General features: G+C 41.3%; 1 pseudogene; it reads right to left on the bottom strand.

Annotated features, from left to right (window-relative positions):
* Nucleotides 1-1420: 1420 nt before the first annotated feature.
* LOC147620422 (uncharacterized) lies at nt 1421-4208 on the bottom strand (annotated as a pseudogene).
* Nucleotides 4209-9512: the final 5304 nt, after the last annotated feature.

Genomic DNA, 9512 nt, shown 5'->3' with positions numbered 1-9512 from the left:
GACGCAATGATTGGGAATTCAAGCTCACGACAACTTTATGGGTGTATTGAACCTCTTACAAAGTTGCACAACTGGTTGTACACCGTTTAAGATAGTATATGGGGTTAAGGTGATAATGCCTTGGGAATTCATGATATCCAGCTTAAGGGTGGCAGTCACTGAGATACTAGAGGGTAACATCTTGGCCGGTTAGCTTTTCATTCTTGAACAATTGGATGAAGAAAGACAAATAGTTATGCAAAACATGTTAACAAAAAAGGATCGAACGAAAAAAGTGGTTTGATAATAATCTCAAGGATAAGGAAATCAAGGAGGGAGACCTTGTACTTATGTATAGTGTCCACAATGAAAAGAAAAAACTAAAATATACCGATAAAGGACCATTTCGAGTCTGAGAAATAACACCTCAAGATACTATAGGTGTTGAAACCCTTGACGGGGTCAAAATCGTTGGCTTCCTTAATGGTAGTAAATTCAAAAAGTATTATGGTCCTCTTACCGAGGAAGCCTTGCAGGTCTCATTTGATAAGAAGGACACCAAGGAAAAAGTGGAAATAAAGAAAGCTCAAGCTTGATAGGAGGATAAAGAAAGGAAAATATGACAATAGTGACGAGAAGCTATCCTTGGATCCGCACAAACCTTTGTGGGAGAGGTTAAAGGAGACATAGAGGAGCATATAAAACCTCTACAAACATCCATTCAATTTCCTAGCCCTTATGGTAAAGTGCTTTACAATGCATTGCTTGATATACGGGGGCTAGTCACAATCTGATTTCCTTCAATGCATGGAACCATATGGGAAAACCCCAACTCGTAGATACCTCTAAAGTGAAAGGTATCCATGGTAGGAATACCAAGGGGTCAAAGCATGTTAATGTGCTCAAAAAAGCATGTCGCGGGACAGTGCTAATTAGCACAATTTTAGGATGTGCTAACTAGAACTAAAGGTAACCCACAATGAAAAAGTTTCTATCATGCTATATATCATTGGAAAGTTATTGAAACAAAGAATATTGATGTATAATCTCCAAAAAATTATGATTTGATTTGCAAAAATTTTACCACATTTTTATTTTTTTAAACTATTATTGGTAAAAACTGCAAAAAGCATAGCACGTTAACATGCTTCCGTCCCAAGGTTCTTGGGCTACTACAAATAAAGACATACTATGATGGCAACAAGTACCTAGTGGTAGAATTTCTAGTTATGCCTCAAGAACATTACCTGAACCGGTAATACTTGGTCGCACACATGGATGAAAGATGTTGGATGTATGGCTGGTTAAGGTGTGTCTCTGTGTGTGAAGCCATGACTAAACATTCTACTCATAAACCCCTGTCACCTCTCACTATTATCAAGAGTCGTATAACAAGGAGGAAGCTTCAAAATCCATAAAATCTAAGGAAACCCCCTCCACTTCAGTGTCCACTGTTCAAGGAACTCTCAGTTTTTCTACCCCACACGGCAAACACCTGCATGTCAAAAGGATGACCACATACGACGAGCTACAAAAAGTGGCAATCCAAATCTACCTTGAAATGGGTTCCCAAAATTTCTCCATATGTGCCACCTCAACCAACGAACCAAAGAGGGCCTCAACACAATAATTGATGCAGGAAGTCCAAATTACAAGTTACCCCATTGGTCTCTTTTTTGCATGTATAGCAATACTTTAATGGGGCTGAGTGAATAGTGGTATCGGATTAATTATCAATGATAACCTTGCTTCCTAAAGGATGCGAGTGACCATTCTCAAGATCAACTCGAATGACAGAGTCCTAGAATTGTAAGTAGGCATGGTTTTTCGACCAATCATGCACCATTTGTGCTTCCCTCATGAAAGGACGTCCTAAGATCATTTGATATGACATAGGATGCTTAGAGAAATCCATTACCATGAAGGTATACCTTACCTTGCATCCCAGAACCTTGATTTTAAGGTCCCTTAGCATTCCAATAGGTTTAGCTATAGTTCCATTTGCCATCTTAACCACTATGTTTGTGACTTCTAGGTGAGGTCTTCCCATAGATTCCTAGTAGTTTTTAGTCACAATGCTCACTCTAGCACCACCATCAAGGATTCCCTTTAGAGTTAATCCCTTGGTAGTAATGGGGAGGGTTGCATTAGATTCATCACCTTCAAAGTACTGTCCCAACTTGTTAACAGGTATTTCAACGACTGAGTCTTCATCTAGGTTGGGCTGTAGATCCAAATGTTCCTCCATATCTTGAAGCATGTCGGGTCTATCCATATTTGCAAATTGTGGTAACCCCGCCTTTAGTTCTCCATTGAGAAATGCCCAAAGAGCTAAGAATAGCTCAGGATCTCCGTTTAACTTGGATATGATCGTGGTTCTGATTTCAAAGGACATGAAATCCATTAGTTTGGACACATTCAACGGTACTTTTCGAGATATCGGCCCCTGACTAGGGACTGGTGATGAAGAAGGAATAACTTCCTCTTCGATGGGATCAGGCATTCCCTCACTAAACATTCTTTCAAGAAGCAAGAAGGGTGTCGGCCCACTTCCTGATGTCCTATCCTCACTTTCTTCTCGAATGATACTAGGTATAGCTAACGGTTTATGGCTCCTGTGAGGCTGAACTTGAGTAGGAAACATTGTGTCTGGAATCTTGATTTTTCTAGGCTCTGGCTCCAGTTCTCTTTGTGTTTCTTCCACCAAACCCCTTAAGTGTTGCACTCGTTCAATCTCCTCTACTGGGTTTGGGTAAGTCCCAATCTTTTTCTTGAGGGTTTTTGACCCACGTGGCTTGTCTTTGAGAGTCTCAGTCATTCTAGGTAGCCGAGAGGGCATTAGCTGACTTGGTTGTGGGGCAGGAGGAGTTTCCTTTTGTTTCCCCCGATTTATGTCTTTGCTTGATTCTCCTTCGTTGCGCTCCCGAGTGGGTTCCTCCCTTAAAGTAGTGGCTTTGGTCCCCATGGTTTCTATTGAATCAAAATCATCTTCAGGATCATTCATATACACAGGGCCGTCTCCTGTCCCTATATTAGTGTTTGAACTAGGTTTGGAGCTTGTGGCGTTAAGCGATCTCTTCCGTCGCGTTTTCTTTTTCTTTGCTGGAGCAATTGATGCAGTATCCCTCTCTTCAAGAATGTAGTTTTGATTTTGAAGCATTGACCGTGTGACTACATTTGCAGGTACAACAGGTGTGGTTCCTAGTGCCTCATTGGTGACCTCAACCAAATTCAATGGCGTAATCTTGGGTGCACTTGGATTATGTGGACATTGAGCAATCAAATGATCTATGCCACAAACGATTACATGTAAGTACTAGCATTCCCGACGTGCTCCCTTGATTTGGTTGCATTTGAGTAACAATCTTCTGTAGCCTATTAGGGCACTTCTCTACACAATGCGGTCCACCACAATCGTAGCATTGAAGAGGTGGTCTCCTGGCAAAGGTATTAAGGTTTTGCCCTCTTGGCGAGAGCAGCCGCCCGCCACAATCGTAGCATTGAAGAGGTGGTCTCCTGGAAAAGGTATTAAGGTTTTGCCCTCTTGTGGCGAGAGCAACCGCTTGATATACAGGCTTGACTTGCCCGAAATGATCCTCCATGTAATACTGGGGAGTCATTTCAAACGTATCAATCCCATATGGAACAGTGGGGTCTATATCCTCTTCATAATCCCCACACGCACTATGTGACTCACAACCCATCTGGTTTATAGGGGTAACCCTCGGCGGATGCGAAGGTTGTGGTCCTAGCACTGGCAGTGGTAACGGCACAGACTGGACTAAATTTGGGTTCCTTAGAACTATGTGTTGTGAGACGGTTGCGGTGCAGGCATCAGTGCGGGTACTTGAGGTGTGTTTGACCAGGCTAGTGGTGCCTGATTTGCTAACATTCGCTTAAGTACTAGGCAATCCTTAGATTGATGGCCATACTTACCACATGTATTGCAAGTCCCATTGAATTTAACTCTGAAGGTGGGACATTCACTCGTACTATGTGGTCCTAAGCAAATCGAACACCATTGTTGCTCTCTTCTTGGGTATATATGGCTATTTTGAGGAGCTCGATTACCCCTAAAGTATTCTTGGAGAGCCTTAGTAAGGTCAGCTATAGACATTTTGGATATCTTGGGCTCCTTGGCAATAGGTTTTACAATCATTGGCTCCCGTGCCCAAATATTGCGAACTAACAGACTTTGTCTCCGAAGACACCTTTTTACCTGCAATCATCAAGATATCTTCTAACTGGATTGCATTGGCAGAGTGATTGCTTCCCACATCGTAAGACCTCTAATGACTAGGCCATTTTATATATCCTCCTGGCGCAATCCTCAGATGAATCTATCAAGAAGTTGGTTGTTATTGAAGCGCTCATCGGGAATACAGCGAGAATTTAGATGCTTTAGTCGATTAATAAAGTCTCTCACTGACTCTCCTTCCTCGCATTCACGCCATTGGCATAATAGGAGGCGTAGGAGCTACATGAGCATGAGTAGCGATAGGTACATATGGTCGATATGCACTGGTTCGCAGCACTGTTGTAGGTACTGTACCACTAGGTAGCGGTTTTGTACTAACTACAGTGGTAACGGGTGCACTTTCCGTCATGCTCATTATCGGAGTAGGCATTGTGGATTCCCTAATGGAAAGTTGAGCCAAAGTTACTGCTCGTGGGCTCAACCTGCATTGAGTTTCCAGGCGAAACAACATACGAAGGATCTACGGGACTCACCGAGGGAGTCTCCAATATTGCAACAAGATTAGTAGCCTTGCCCGTATCCAAAAATCTCATAGGGCCAGTTGAAACTAGGTTCACTCCCCTATTCTGCCTCTCGAATTGGATAATTCTATGGATAACTTCACATATCATTTGTTGTTGTTCATCTAGATTGGTGGCACTAGATGTAGATTGTATGACTTCTAACCAACCTACATGGTATGTGTAACCCGTGTATAGGTCAGTCAGAGTCTCCGTGTGTAGGTCATATTTCCAATTTTCATTGAGAAATATCCCATCCAAACTTGGCGTGCCAAAAGGTTCTCTCAAAGTGGACGCAATGTCACTTCTTGTGGTTTGACTTCTAGGGGCCTCTACTTTAGGAAGAGCATCAAGGTGGTAGCTCAGTAGGGCCTTCATTAAATGAAGTGGGTAGAATATCCACATGGACACTCTTTGGGAGGGCAGGGTCTACATGAGATGTGAATGGCGAATCTACTTCCCCACCTCCTTCGTTTACTTCACTTGTCGCAGGTTCAGAGCGCGTAGCTCTACTAAAAGTCTCTATTAGACGACTAAACATGCTAGATCCGCGTTGTGGAGCCCAAACTGGCACGTTTTGGCTTGCTTCCTCAGAGTTCTAGGTAAACTGGACTAAGGCGTATGATAGCTCAAGACGAGCGTATCGTTCAAGGGGTCCTAGCGTGCTTTACAGCACAGTGTTCACCTATCCGGAGCTCCCGTGGCCCTCAGAACACTCTATTTGTGCCTGTGGGGGGAAAAGGTGAAGGCTTTGTCCCACATGCCCACTCCACTCCTTAGGGGTAGACTATATAGAGAGCTTCACTCCCCTTAAGCTTTCACTTGAGAGAAAGCTATGGAGGCTCACTCTCCTATATATATATATCAAAAGACCGAGGCTGGGGTCAATCGGGGTTTTTTCTTTTTCACTTTTTTTTTCAATAAAAATTTTCTTTCCACGCGGGTTGGGTTGATTTTTTATTTTTTATTTTTTTAATTATTTTTTTCTTCTTCTTCTTCTTTTTTCTTTTTTTACCCTCTTTTTTTTAACTTAAAAAATGTTTTTGGAGAAAAATAGCCCTAACTAACTTACTAAATTACTGCTCTAACAGCTAACACACAGAACTGGAATGTGCAAAAAATGAAGACAACAGAACAGAAAAAAACTGAAGAACAGCAGCAAACACACAAACACGCCTCTCTTTTCCTTTCCTGCAAGATAAAATAGACTTCAAACAGCAGCCCAAGCTGCATCTAGAGCTTGGTGCAGGGCAATTCCCCGGCAGCAGCGCCAAAAATGTGCGCTTTTGTCGCACGTGTCAGAGCTAGGGACTTGCCGAGCACCGTGTGCGAGCCACGAATGGCTGCAAGCACACAACCAGGAAACCAGCAAGCTCAAACAGGGAGCAATGACGTGTTACTCACCGCTCAGACCGTTGTCGAAGGAATCTCGCGCCGCGGTGAAGAAGGAGCCGCCACCGTCGCTCTGTCGCCTCGTCGTCGCCCTGCCGCCACGCAATGCTCTATCGCTACACACTCTCTCCCTCTCTCTCTCACACACACACACACGTAGGAGAAGGAGATGGAGAAGATGAAGCAAGAGCACTCCTTGTATTCAACACTTAGAGAATGAGAGGTTTTAGGTTACATTTGACTTTTATATGTGACATGGCCGTTCACAAATGGGCGTCCACACATGGCCGGCCGATCCTAACCCTTATCCTGATGAAATTCGAGGTGCGCCTCTCATCGACAATCACCCAATCCCTTTATCCTTTACATGTGGTGCCGACAAGCCCGGCCCATGACTCAAAATACGTAAAATAATTATATAACGTAAAAAGTAATACGTCTCAATGTCCGGCATAGGTTAAACCGTGCATATCCTTTGGCAACAAGTTTGTGCATATCCTTTGATAATAAGTTTGTGCATATCCTTTGGCAACAAGTCTTGCCTTGACCTTGTTTACACTTCCATCCGAGTTGTGTTTGATTCTATAAACCCATTTACATCCAATGACCTTTATGTCATCTTTGTATGGTGTAAGATTCCAAGTTTGATTCTCTTAAAGAGCATCAACCTCTTCACCCATAGCCACTTTCTACGCATGGCTTTGAATAGCATCCTCAAACCTTTTTTGTTCTTCTAATTTTGTCACCTTTGTCATATAAGCATAATGTTTAACCAGAAAAGAGTCATAGGTCAACCTTTGAACTGGATGTATTACTTTGAGGTTGAATTTCTTCAACATCTTCACTCCCTTGATTGATTTGAGGAATCACTTCTTGAGTACCATTAGTGCTTGGTTCACTAGGAATGGTGTGCAAGCCTCCTTTTCATGGAGACATCTTCTTTTTTGGTTCTTTGATGATTCATGCTTGTCATACCATCCATGCATCTCGTCAAAGTCAACATATCTACTGACATACATCTTCTTATTTGTTGTAGGATCATAGCATTTGTAGACACCCTTTTGTAAATCAATTCCAATAAGCACACATCTCAAAGCTTTTGACTCAAGCTTTGTTCATATCTCATCTGGTAGATGTGGATAGCATAAGCATCCAAAGATTTTCAAGTTTTCTACATTAGGCTTTTGTCCTATGAACTTCTCTTCTAGAGTTCTAGCTTTTGTTCTTGAGTTATATTTGGATCAATCGATGTTGGAGATCGAATAATCAAGAAAACCCCATAATTACATGTCTCAGCCCAATAGTAGTATGGCATGTTTTTCTTTCTCTGCAATGTGCCAATTCTTCCTTTCTGCCACTCTTCTCCTTTGTGGCATGTATCTTAGAGTCAACTGCATTTTCATACCTTGTTTCTTTAAGTATTTGTCAAATTCCCATGACATATACTCTCCTCCACTATCACTTCTCAAGATTTTGATCTTGAGACCACTTTGCTCTTCCACTTCTACTTTGAATTGTTGAAACTTATAAAAAGCTTCACTTTTATCTTTCAAAAAATATATCCAAACCTTCTTTGAAGAGTCATCAATGAAGGTTATATAATATCTTGCTCCTCCAATGCTTTGTGTTTGTGTTGGGGATACCCCATAGATCCGTATGTATAAGCTCCAAAGTTTTTTTATGAATGTATCCTTCTTTGTTGAAAGGATTTCTTGATGATTTTTCTTTTTCACATGGTTCACATAATCCAAACAATGATTATCATTTGAGAGTTGGCAATCCCTTTACCAAACCTTTGTAAGCTATCTCCTTCAATCGAGAGAGACTTTCGTAACTGTCTTTTATGCTAAAGCTCAACTTCTAACATAAATGAGACACCCGTATACGCACATGCCTCTGATGGCATCACATCGAAAATAAACATCCTTCCAACTTTTCACTCTTGCAAGAACCTTGAGTTATAGTCTTGCACAACACACTCATTTGGATTCATTGTTCTTGCGTATTTTGTTCCACAATATGTTCAATTGACACTAAGCTCTTTGTAATGCTTGGAACATAAAGAACATTGCTTAAATATTAAACTCCTTCTTTGGGAATCTCCGAAGGTATACTCCCAATCTGAGTAGCAAGATGTGGTGTATCATCTCTAGTGGATACACTCTTCTTAGTGAATTCTTGTTTCGATGCAAACTTGTCTTCTCTTCTAGTCATGTCATTTGTACATGTAGAATCTATGTAGCATTTATCTTTTTCCAAAGACTCGACCACACTGACTAATGACGTATAGCAAAAACAAGTTATGTTTGTCTTCTTCTTTTCTCTCTCCTTCTATTGAGCCATAATTCCCTTGCTTCAAAGTGTCATTCCGAATGTCTCGTGGCTTTGAATAGCAATCGTTAGCCCAATGTCCCACCTTGCCACAATAGTTTGTAAGCATCTTTGTTGTTTTTTCCTCTTCCCATTAGGGAAATTATGAGCTCATTTTTGGGGCCCTCTTAAGGAGTTTCATGCTCTTGCTCTCTCTAGTAAGTGGGGCCACGGTGAAATTTGAGCACATCATTCCCAAATTCTTTAGAATTGGTAGATTTAGAAAGTACTCTTCAAGATCTTTCCAATGATATATAACATGATGGAGTTCTAACATAGGATAATGAAGCTCCCCAAAAAGTGGTTTCAAAAATGATGACGTGGCATGTAACGTTACATTTTGGCATCTTAAATCTTGTTTCTTGAAATTTGTAGGAGATTGTATATTTGAAATCTACTCATCATAAGCTTCTCAATGATATGTCACATGGAGAAGTTCTGACATTTAAAAGAGAGAAAGAGCATGAAACTCCTTAGAGGGCCCCAAAATGAGCTCATAATTTCCCTAATGACCATTGTCTTCTACCTCGTCCTCTTATTTGAGTGTTCCTTTGACTCCCCCTATCTATCGAGTCATCATGGCTATCGTTACCTCAGCCTGTTCCAAAGTTACCACCTCTTCGGCTTTGACATCCTATTCCTCAACCTCTTGTTGTGGCTTTTACATCACCAGTATATAGAGTGCTTTCATCACTCCAATATTATTTTGATGAGCTTCCCCTAAGTATTTGTTCCACAAGAATCATCTTCGCCCCAAGTTCCTCAAAATTTAGCAACAACAAATCTCGAGACAAGATAGATGTTCTGAACATCTTGAAGTCTCTTCAAAGACCTCTAATGCATGTCTCTACCATCTATCTCTTCATCTTTAACTGGCTCACCAATCATGGCCAATTGATCACATATACCTCTCATCTTTACAACATAGTCAAACACTGATAAGTTCTTCTCAATTTTACCTAGTTGTATCTTGCGAGACTTTGATGCACTTTCAAACATGCTTGAAAGTGTTT

This window comes from Cibotium barometz, chromosome 31 (assembly GCF_041138505.1).
Source record: "Cibotium barometz isolate CiBa-2024 chromosome 31, ASM4113850v1, whole genome shotgun sequence".
Taxonomy (NCBI): Eukaryota; Viridiplantae; Streptophyta; class Polypodiopsida; order Cyatheales; family Cibotiaceae; genus Cibotium; species Cibotium barometz.
The sequence above is the reverse complement of the archived record's forward strand: the minus strand, read 5'-3'. Positions and strand labels throughout refer to the sequence as shown.